This window comes from Neoarius graeffei, chromosome 23 (genome assembly GCF_027579695.1).
Source record: "Neoarius graeffei isolate fNeoGra1 chromosome 23, fNeoGra1.pri, whole genome shotgun sequence".
NCBI lineage: Eukaryota > Metazoa > Chordata > Actinopteri > Siluriformes > Ariidae > Neoarius > Neoarius graeffei.
In genome coordinates this window covers 4,746,008-4,758,677 of record NC_083591.1, presented here as the reverse complement: position 1 = coordinate 4,758,677, position 12,670 = coordinate 4,746,008, and the positions used below count along the sequence as shown (strand labels likewise).

Here is a 12,670-nt window from a genome sequence, read left to right as displayed (position 1 = left end):
ACAAACATTCGCGCTGCGCACGCAGCTGATGGAGCCTCTGCAGCCTCTGATTGTCTGGAAGCTGCTGTCACTCAAAAGCTGCGCTCACGCGATTGACTGATTTTTGCTCCTCCGAGCTGCGCGCGCAGTGCGAATGTTTGTACGGAAAAACCTATGAATGTTGGCACGCATGCTGTTGAACAATACTCATGCCGAAACGAAAGACATGCTTTAAAAATGTTTGGTGCTTAGAGCATCGTTTTGTCGGCAAGAGCCAAAAAGGAGAACACTTCGCCTTCTGCAAGCTCTGTCGCATTGACTGTGGATAAGCCGAGGCCAGTATAGGAGGCTAAATGACAGGAGGCCTACATGTTTCTTGACTCATTTTTCGATTTTTCATTTTTTTTTTCTATTTGATGGTCTTTTTCAAGTGAATAAATATGTTGGCCTATGGCGTGGCAAAGACTGTTTTTTCAGTGTCTATAGATGGACACAACTCTTTACAGTGACTTTACAGTGATGTTTTGTTTCTTGTTGACATGGTCTTGACCATCATTTTCCACATTTCTCTTTTTGATAGGTGTTCCAAGTTAATAAATATATATTGACTTCATAGGTTTTTTTTTATAAGTTTTTCTTACACCCCCCCCCCCCCCCCCCCCCCCCCCATAACGTGACGGTGTCCTAACTTTAGGGCCTTTGTCCTCACTTTTGGACACAAGTGTCCTAACTTACAGACTCATGTCGGTGGTCACCCTATGTGTACAACAGGGGCGATTTCTCAGAGACAACAAGGGAAGCCGAGCTTCCCCTAAAATTCTCTCCCCAAACTGCGGCATCTACGACGTTGAATTCTCATTAAAACAATAACTTGCATAACATAATATATGCCCAAGATTGTATTTACGTTCATAACTATCCTGTAACTTATTTGAGTGATGTCTGACGAACTTGCAGTTCGCTACGAGAATCACGTTTGCTGCCAGGCTGTAACCAGCGTTGCCAGATACTGCTGACGTTTTCCAGCCAAAATATGTTCAAAACCCGCCAAAATGCACTTAAAACCGCCCAATCTGGCAACACTGGCTGTAACCTTTCTTATTTCAATGGGCTCTATGGCTGGCAGCCGGGTATCCGTTGCAGTCTATGAGTCGGCTCTGAACAGCCAATTTCGGCTAGTTGTTATTGGTTAAAATCGACAAAATCGTCACTTCCAGGGAAGCCGGGCTTCTCTGGGACTAAACGAGACAGTGGGAGGGACAAGAAGCCGGGCTGATGAAGGATTATTGGAGGTAGTGTTTGAAAGACATGAGGAGGGCGGGCTCTGTACTTCGGTGTCGGCGAGGAACACGGAAGTATGATCAGTCAGTCCCCAGCGGATATCGAGAAAGTGTAGTCGTGTGCCAAAGTGCTGTCCGAATTTCTTTTCATATAAACGTTTCTTCTCATTGATGTCTCTGTACATTACTCTGTAAATAAATGTAAATATTACTCGTTGTGCTCTGTTAACTTTCATCCATTCTATCAGTTTGATCATTCGTGAATTCACTCATTTATTTCATTTGTAGTTCAATCTGGTTGTAGGCTAGCTTGAGCCTTATTGGGATCTGCAGTGCTAGCTGCTAACAGAAATTGGTGAAGTCTCTGGAAAGCACAACCAGCTGGTATGACAGGGTCACAGACCATTTTCTGGAAAAGGAGCGGAGGGCAGAATCTGTGTATAAATAGTGTTCATGTTGATGAATGTGAAGTGTGTATATTGTTCAGTAATGTTAAGAGAATGGTGGGCTCTGTGTTATAGGTTATACCTGGGTATAATATTCAAGGTTCTGTGTGTTGCATAGCCTACCTGGTTATGAATTTCCAGACTGTGTTGCAGAAGATGTTCAAGGATGTGTTGCACAGCTGGGTGTTGTGTTAAAGACTCTGTGTTGCATATCAGGGTATGATGTTCAAGGCTCTTCATTGAATAGCCAGTGATTTTTGGGTGTTTGATATTTTTGATTAAGGATATGAGGCACTAGCCTGGCAAGCCAGACTATAACATGAAATGTACAAGCAAAAATACTTTCTGCCACTAGGTAGGGTTGTCTAGTTCACTATGCTAATGGGGCACACCTTTCTATGCTTTGATATCCGGCCTACAGGTTTTACGATGAATGCGTAAAATGGGCTTCCCCTGTTTTAAAAACCAGCAGCCGCCACTGGTGTACAACGAGATTGAGCGGAAAAACTGTTTTATTCTATCCACCTTCACTGGATTTTGAGAAACAGAGCATTTTTTTTTTTTTTGCAAATTCGGTCAATAAAAACTTTATACAAAACGTAAAATAATTTCCGCTTGGAATGTAAACAAACCGGCAAAATGACAGGAGCAATTTGTGAAAAATGTGATAATTCTTGAAAAATAAAAAAAACATATGTTCTTACCATCAAATACTTTCATTCCATATTTTGTTGCTTTTTTTGTATTTTTGAGGGTCTGCGTCGTCTTCTTCCGTTTTTTTGGCGGTTAGCAAACCAACTTAAAGGTGCATTACCGCCGCCGACTGGAACAGGCGATATTGTGGGGAAAAACTATATTCTTTTAGCTATTTTTGTTTCTTTTAAATACTTGATAATTTTTTTTTTCCAAGGAGAGTTTTTATTTCATCCTCGGTTGGTTCAGCAACACACGCCACCATTTTGTTTTCCTCTACCCACGGTATATGAGCTGATATCCTAGTAGCAGAATAGCCAGTCAGAGCGTGCGTTTGCTCATAGCCAGTGAATGTGGATAGAATAATTTCTGTTGTAAGATATTGTACGTCGCAAAAAACTGTCAGAGTGAGAGCAGGATCATGGAGTGAAAAAGGTCTGTATGTCAGAAATGTTAGAAATGTGTGCGCACTACAGTGAGTTTGTACAGGAAATTTGAAAAAAAATTCTGTGTAAAATCAATCAATCAATCAAGGGAAGTCATGGCCTAATGCTTAGCCTTCATCCTACCAAGTGGGGTCCATCTGGACCCCGCACCTACAACCCCAATTTCAAAAAAGTTGGGACAAAGTACAAATTGTAAATAAAAACGGAATGCAATGATGTGGAAGTTTCAAAATTCCATATTTTATTCAGAATAGAACATAGATGACATATCAAATGTTTAAACTGAGAAAATGTATCATTTAAAGAGAAAAATTAGGTGATTTTAAATTTCATGACAACAACACATCTCAAAAAAGTTGGGACAAGGCCATGTTTACCACTGTGAGACATCCCCTTTTCTCTTTACAACAGTCTGTAAACGTCTGGGGACTGAGGAGACAAGTTGCTCAAGTTTAGGGATAGGAATGTTAACCCATTCTTGTCTAATGTAGGATTCTAGTTGCTCAACTCTCTTAGGTCTTTTTTGTCGTGTCTTCCATTTTATGATGCGCCAAATGTTTTCTATGGGTGAAAGATCTGGACTGCAGGCTGGCCAGTTCGGTACCCGGACCCTTCTTCTACGCAGCCATGATGCTGTAATTGATGCAGTATGTGGTTTGGCATTGTCATGTTGGAAAATGCAAGGTCTTCCCTGAAAGAGACGTCGTCTGGATGGGAGCATATGTTGCTCTAGAACCTGGATATACCTTTCAGCATTGATGGTGTCTTTCCAGATGTGTAAGCTGCCCATGCCACACGCACTAATGCAACCCCATACCATCAGAGATGCAGGCTTCTGAACTGAGCGCTGATAACAACTCGGGTCGTCCTTCTCCTCTTTAGTCCGAATGACACGGCGTCCCTGATTTCCATAAAGAACTTCAAATTTTGATTCGTCTGACCACAGAACAGTTTTCCACTTTGCCACAGTCCATTTTAAATGAGCCTTGGCCCAGAGAAGACGTCTGCGCTTCTGGATCATGTTTAGATACGGCTTCTTCTTTGAACTATAGACTTTTAGCTGGCGACGGCGGATGGCACGGTGAATTGTGTTCACAGATAATGTTCTCTGGAAATATTCCTGAGCCCATTTTGTGATTTCCAATACAGAAGCATGCCTGTATGTGATGCAGTGCCGTCTAAGGGCCTGAAGATCACGGGCACCCAGTATGGTTTTCCGGCCTTGACCCTTACGCACAGAGATTCTTCCAGATTCTCTGAATCTTTTGATGATATTATGCACTGTAGATGATGATATGTTCAAACTCTTTGCAATTGTACACTGTCGAACTCCTTTCTGATATTGCTCCACTATTTGTCGGCGCAGAATTAGGGGGATTGGTGATCCTCTTCCCATCTTTACTTCTGAGAGCCGCTGCCACTCCAAGATGCTCTTTTTATACCCAGTCATGTTAATGACCTATTGCCAATTGACCTAATGAGTTGCAATTTGGTCCTCCAGCTGTTCCTTTTTTGTACCTTTAACTTTTCCAGCCTCTTATTGCCCCTGTCCCAACTTTTTTGAGATGTGTTGCTGTCATGAAATTTCAAATGAGCCAATATTTGGCATGAAATTTCAAAATGTCTCACTTTCGACATTTGATATGTTGTCTATGTTCTATTGTGAATACAATATCAGTTTTTGAGATTTGTAAATTATTGCATTCCGTTTTTATTTACAATTTGTACTTTGTCCCAACTTTTTTGGAATCGGGGTTGTATATGTTTGTTTGCCATTTTAAAAATATGTGACATACTGCCTAACCATTTTATGAATTTGTCGGAATTTATGTCTTAATTAAAACACTAAAGCACCGGAAGATCAGCTTTTTGCATTGTGAAGGTATAATTAATTTGTTACTGGGGTCCAACCGGACCCCAGAGTAAAGTTTATCTGTCTTTCATTTTATAATTGAATAGCACACTGAAAGTTAACTTCTTCTATTTCTTTTATGTTCCATAATGAAACTACCAAGGCATTCCTTCTTGGGGTCCGTGTGGACCCCACTGCTGCAATAAGCACAGGCTGCAAAACAAAAGCCCTAAATTATTTTACAATTACTTTTTTGTTTTAAATTCTGTAAGAAAAGACCCAAGTTGTAATCCAGAATGTTTTACAGCTGCATGAGCTGCAAAAATCATGTATATAATGCCAATTTTTTTTGTGGCGCTATAATTTGCTACATGTATGCTAGTTATTGCAATATTATTGCAATGTTATTGCATTTATAATACATCATTGATATTCAGCCATAGTGGATTTTGTTCTTCAATAAAGTTATGTCTGTTTGCTGCATTGAATTGGTTCTTACTGCATTGATTTCACGGTATTCCCTCCTGGGGTCCATACGGACCCCGCCTGGTAGTTTGTGGATGTAAAATTGTCTGGTAGGATGAAGGTTAAGTGTGTTCTTTATGCCTTGGGCCCTTTAGTGTATTGCTGTTATTAATACAAGATGTTCTGAACAAAACTTATCTGGTGATTTTGTCTTTATAAGCTTTAATTTTAAAGAAAAGTATTGGGGTCCAAACGGACCCCACATGGTAAGATTAAGGTGTAAAATAGCATGGTAGGATGAGGGTTAGAGAAGCAGCTTTGGGACTAAAAGGTCGTTGGTTTGATTCTCTGGAACGGCTGAAGTGCCCTTGAGCAAGGTATCTAACCCCTAACTGCTGCCCAGACTGCCCTGGGTATGCTGTACATCGCTCTGGATAAGACCGTCTGCTAAACGCCTGTAAAGTAATGTAATATAATTCGGCTGCTTGGCTGGATGCTGGATGTTTTGTTGTCAGCTCTCGACTGCTGATTACAGCATTACTCTGGTGTTAGATCAGTTGTAATACCATCCTGACATTATTTAGTTTGTGGTTATTAACGTATCTAAAAACTATAGCGCTGTTGCTCAGCTTTGTCTTTAAAAAACATGCAAACACGCCGTGTATTTCTGTATATCAGTCCACACTGTTGGAATGACATGACACCGTGTAATATTACAGAATGTCAGCGGGTGTTCTGGTTGTTGTTCTTGTTCTTGTTGTTCCCTCATTACTGTGCAGCTCAGCTCAGCGTAGCAGAGCTGAGAGGTGAGTCCAGCCCCGGGCACTCCTGCCTCCGGGTCGCCGGTGTCTCCGTTTCAGCCTAATCTCCTAATGGCTGTAACTCCGGAGCCAAGTCTACACCCGTATACATGTTTATGAAGATGTAGTACGTGCTTGCGTCCTCCTCGATTTATTTAGCAGCAGAGCTGCCGAGCCAGCGCTGTAAACCACAGCTACCTACAGCACTGCGGTCATATAAACGTCTCTGCAGACTACCGTACATCTCCATTAGCAGACACTGGCCGTGTGGGATAGCAGCCGCGACTGACAGAGAAACGGCAGTGCATAATCCACCAGCACTGCATCATTTTTAACAGATCGATACGAAGAACGAGTCTACCCTCCACCCCTACACACACACTTATACACTTATCCACCGTAACCACACCAACCCTCATCCCTCGACCCCCAACCCTCATCCCTCAATCCCCACCTCTTCTGTAAACCAAAAAAAATAAAAAAATCCCGATTGTTGTGTAATTGATTCCACATGATGGATTGTTTTCTGAATTCAATTACGCTAAATTGGGGATAATGTTAAATTGATCCGTGGCTTGCTGCTGATCATCCATCTTGTGTCAAAACTGCGGCAAAGCTGAATCAAGTCTTTAAGCAGTCGGTAAACTGTACACGAGGTCTATATAACACTCAGGAATCACATGACACCGAGTCAAAGACGAGCACAGCGCCAAGCTCGCCTCTCGCTTCTTTAATAAATAGTGGGAAGGTTTATTTATTTATTTATCTATCTATCTATTTATTTATTTTCTGGCTTGGTTTAATGAAGTAATGCACATCGATGGCGTGCGGACTTGCATTTTCAATAACGACTTACGGAAAAGGCCGGGATTGGGCTTCGATGAAAGTCATTTATCTTACACTTGTGCTTTTCCTGTAAGCGTCCAAAACACTTTCTGGATGTTGTAAAATTCATGCAGATGTGTGAATGTGACTTTTAAATGTGATGTGGAAAAGCTTTTTGAGGTGCATAAATTAAATGGAGGTGTGTGTGTGTGTGTGTGTGTGTGTGTGTGTGTGTGTGTGTGTGTGTGTGTGTGTGTGTGTGTGTTGCACGTAAACATGTCATAAACAAAACATAACTCTCAAACACAAAGACAGAAATAATATATTATATTTAAACATACACACACACACACACACACACACACACACACACACACACACACACACGCACACACAGCTTCTAAATCAGTGTAGAGGGTGAAACATGTTGCTTCCTGTTTTGCCCAGGTCTCTATCTTGGCCACACCCACTGATCATTGTTCACGGTTGTGTCGTTGCACAAAGACTGATGTCATTTCATTATTTTGATTTCATATCTTATTATTTCAATCTACTATGTCTTATTTTTCATTTAATATCTCAGGATTACAGCGTAGTATCTCATAAAGTCGACACAATTTCTCGTTATTTTGACTTCATATCTCAGTTTCAACTAAATGTCTCATTATCTTGACACAGGTTTTCATTCTTTCAACTTAATATCTCATTATTTTGGCATATATCTCATTTGTTCTGACTGATTATCTCATTATCCCAACTTAATATCTCGTTGTTTCAAACTACTACGTCTTATTTTCGACTTAATATCTCAGGATTTCAGTGTAATATCTCATTATCTTGACATAATTTATCATTACTTCAACTTAATATCTCATTATTTCAAGATACTGTCATTGTTACCTCATTGTAACATGTACAATGAGGTACATGTACATGTACATGTAGTATGTACTGTCATCTTACCTCATTTTTTTCAGTGTAATATCTCATTATTTCAAACTACTACGTCTTATTTTCGACTTAATATCTCAGGATTACAGTGTAGTATCTCATTATCTTGACGTAAGTTATCATTACTTTGACTTAATATCTCATTATTGTGACATCTGATTGTTTTGGCTTATATCTCATTGTTCTGATGTATTATCTCATTATTTCAAACTACTATGTCTTATTTCCAACTTATTACACTGTAATCCTGAGCTATTATCTCATAAAGTTGACATAATTTCTCATTATTTTGACTTCATATCTCAGTTTGAACTAAAGATCTCATTATCTTGACGCAATTTTTCATTCTTTCAACTGAATATCTCATTATTTTGTCATAGTTATTTTGGTTTCTATCTCATTGTTCTGACATATTATCTCATTATTTCAACTTATTGTCATTATTTCAAACTACTGTTTTAATTTCTACTTAATATCTCAGTATTTCAGTGTAGTATCTCATTATCTTGACAATTTCTCTTTACTTCAACTTAATATTTCATTATTTCAAGATACTATGTCATTTGTTTCATCTTATCTCATTTTTTCAACTTAATATCTCATTATTGTGAATTATCCAGTTATTTTAGCTTATATCTCATAGTTCTGACCGATTATCTCATTATTTCAACTTATTATCTCATTATTTCAAGCTACTTTGTCTTATTTTTGACTTAATATCTCAGTATTACAGTGTAATATCTCATTATCTTGAATTAATTTCTCATTATTTTGACTTCATATCTCAGTTTCAACTAAACATCTCATTATCTTGATTATCTATAATTTCTTATTACTTCAACTTAATATCTCATTATTGTGACTTATCCAGTTTTTATCTCATTGTTCTAACAGATTATCTCTTATGTCAACTTAATATCTCATTATTTCAAGATACTCTCATTATTTCATCTTACCTAATTTTTTTCAACGTAATATCTCATTATTTCAAACTACTATGTCTTATTTTAACATCTCAGTATCACAGTTTAATATCTCATGATCTTGATGTAAGTTCTCATTACTTTGACTTAATATCTCAGTTTCAACTTAATATCTCATTATTGTGACATCTAATTATTTTGCCATATATCTCATTGTTCTGATGTATTATCCCATCATGTCAACTTGATATCTTGTTATTTCAAACTACTATATCTTATTTTCAGCTTAATATCTCAGGATTACAGTGTAATGTCTCATTATCTTGAGTTCTCATTACTTTGACTTTGCATCTCAGTTTCAACTTAATATCTCGTTATTGTGACTCATCCAATTATTTTGGTGTATATCTCATAGTTCCGACTGATTTTATCTCATTACTTCAACTAAACATCTCATTATTGTGACTTATCCAGTTCTTTTTTGCTTTTATCTCATTGTTCTGATGGATTATCTCATTGCATCAACTTAATATCTCATTATTTCAAGATATTATGTCATTGTTTCATCTTATCTAATTTTTTTTCAATGTAATATCTCAGTATTTCAAACTACTGTCTTATATTTGACTTAATATCTCAGGATTACAGTTTAATATCTCATTATCTTGACAATTTCTCATTATTTTGACTTAATATCTCAGTTTCAATTTAATATCTCATTATTGTGATATCTGATTATTTTGGCTTATATCTCATTGTTCTGGCATCGCATTATTACAACTTCACACTGTTATCTCAACTTAATATTTTGCTATTTCAACAAGCTCTACCATGTCATGTTTTTCAACTTCGTTATTTCAAAGTAATATCTTGTTTTTTCAAATTACTATCTTATTTTTTAATTAATATCTCAGGGTTACGGTGTAATATGTATCTCATTATATACTGTAATATCTTGTTATTGCAAGATACTATGTCGTTTTATTTTAGACCTGATATCTCACTGTTTCAATATTGCATGTTCACGTCCTTGATTGAGACGCAAGTATTAGTGACACAAAACAGGAAACGGAAAACAAACACATCCCGGCTAAACCCTGATGCTACATTACATTTTTTGTGTGTGTCCGTGGTTATTAAGAGCAAGTCGAAAGTTCGTAGTTACCATAAACTCTAACACATCGTGAACGCACTGTTCCACTGCCGTGTAGCGAGTACTCAATCTTTATTTCCTTAGATCAGAACACCTACTGTGTATGTAGCTATGGTGAAGTGTAACCATGACAACAATAATAAGTAGCGGTTTAAGCGAGTCAAATAATTACGTATTATTATTATTATTATTATTATGAAAAGAAAGCAAACAAAATAAAGAAATTTGTGCGGAATTGTTGAAAGTGTTACTCACAAGCGATGAACACCTTTCGAGACGTAACCATAGCAACCACAACAAAGATATGGATATAAAATGTGCTTCGTATTTACTCATATTTTTCAGATACAAATACGCATTATTTATATATTTATATTTATATATGCCGGATGAAAGAGTTGATTACTTTCCGATAACAGCACGTCCTCTATATCAGTGGTTTATTGCTCTTGTACCTCCGACACTGGAGACTCCTTCCTCCCCTGTGAAATAAACACCGTTTTTGTTTGTGCCGAGCTGTACACGTTTCTCTGAACGAGCTGTTACTATAGAAACGATAACGTATTCAAACGAGCGCAAGATAGAAAATGATAATATCAGCGCTGTGGTATTAATATAGAAATGTACAGTACATCATACCTGTCAACCCTCCCGTTTTTCCCGGGAAATCCCTTATTTTGACTTATTTCCCGCTGTCTTCCCGTTTTTTTATTTTCCCGAAAATATCCCGTATTTTCACATTATATAAAAGTCCCGTATTTTCACAATATAAAAAAGTCGGTAGGTCCAGAATTCATGACGCGCCTCTGACAGGAGTTTACAGCAGGAAGTCGGGCCATGAATTCACGTCCCCGCCCTCTCAGGCATCAGTAATTACAGAACTCCGTCCGGAGGCGAGGCTGAACAAGTGATTAGGTCCAGTGTTGCCAGATTGGGTGGTTTCCCGCCCAAGTTGGGCGGTTTCAAGTGCATTTTGGCGGGTTTTGAACATATTTTGGGCTGGAAAACGTCAGCAGTATCTGGCAACACTGATTAGGTCTGAGGTGAAGATGGCGATGCTAATAGCTAAGAAAAACATTAGCCTCTCTTTCTTTGATGATTTCAACAAGTGCGTGGCTGGAATGTTCCCAGACTCTTCCATCGCAAAGAAATTTTCCATAGGGAAAACGAAAGCCTCGCAGATAATCAAAGGTAAGCGACACATGTTTACATTAAGTATGTCCTGGCTAAGACCTCATAAATAGCCGAGTGTAAACTAATTGGTGTATTAACTGTTTTATCCACTCATTGTCTATTTTATTTTCTATCTGAAACTTACCCATTTTAAATCACTCTTGGTTTAATATCTTATATTACTCTTTATCTATCTATCTATCTATCTATCTATCTATCTATCTATCTATCTATCTATCTATCTATCTATCTATCTATCTATCTATCTAGTGTTCAGAGGCCATGACTATGGTAAAACCATAATAAATTGCAATGGAATTGAATTTATTGACTGGTTATATAATGACCTTTCTTATTTTAACATAAGATCCGTATTTTAGCCCTTAATTTGGGAAATAACTGGTACCACTGAAAGCAAATAAAAATAAATGTATAGTTTATTCACAAATGCACTCTATAAACCATAAGCATATTGAGTTTGGGTCTTGGCTATCACCAACATGCACCAGAGTACAGGAAATCACAAATACTAGATAGAAAATTGCCCCCCATTCAACTACACACCCACTTTTGGTGAAGGGTATGACTTTCCGAAATTTTCCCTTATTTTGAGTTAAAAATCTGAGAAATAGTCCTTTTTTTCAAACCTCAAAGTTGACAGGTATGCAGTACATGGTGATGGATGGTATAGGAGTGCTAATCTAATCTAGCGGTTTAGCCTGTAGTAGCTAATAAATAAATAAATAAACAAACAAACAAACAGATTCGGTGAAGATCGCGAGCTGATATTTGACCAGTTATTCCACAGATATAGAAAGTTCTTCTCAAATAACTTCTCTAGAGCCGGTCTTTGTTTGATCTTCGTCTGCCGTCCAGAGTGTGTCGGTCGGTGTGTGTGTGTGTGTGTGTGTGTGTGTGTGTGTTTGCAAAGGCGACTCTTGCACTCTCTCAGCATTTCTAGCCCTGGGAATAAACACCATGCCCAGGGATGAAATATAAGACCACTGCGCTATTTTTCACACTCTTCATGCCAAGCGGATGGATGGATCATTAGGTGTTTACAACCCACCCACTCACACACACACACACACACACACACACTTGAACACACACACATGCTGGGTCTGTCTTTCTTCTTACTCAATTCCCCTCACATCCCTCTTCCTTCTCTCTCCATCCGCTCCTCTCATCTCCCCTGGGTTTGAACATCACACACCCGGACCGCTGCTCGTCTTCATCCGGGAGTCGGCCCTGTTGAGTCGGCGCGGTTATTTCTCACGCACTCGTTCTCCTGTGAACCCCGAACACTCGTTTCATGCTGACAGAAGCACATTCATTACACTCGAGCTCATATTTTACCAGCTGTCTGTCTACGCACTCAGAGATTTGTTGCTTTTTTTTTTTTTAATTTCGGAAAGACTTCCTGTTTACATCACATCATTTTTGTTTTGTTTTTCCCTCTCCAGCTACACCTTGTCATCGTTAGCGGCTGTCTGTCCTGATTAGTCTCGTTGTTTAGTTCATTCATGCGACGGAGACGACACGTTAAAGTGACGAATCGAACTGAAGTGTTGTCAGGTGTCGAGATTCCTCACAGAAGCTCAAATGAGATTATCACGAACATCCATCACAGTGACGTTCAATTCTGGCTTCTGATTGGCCCGAAGATAAAAGATGATGAAAG

The 12,670-nt window shown here is 38.4% G+C and overlaps 1 protein-coding gene across 2 annotated transcripts in view; it reads left to right on the top strand.

Annotated features, from left to right (window-relative positions):
- Window positions 1-12,670, top strand: part of cdh7a (cadherin 7a) — a 449,735-nt gene that overhangs the window by 197,101 nt on the left and 239,964 nt on the right. The gene's annotated exons all lie outside the window — the stretch shown is intronic.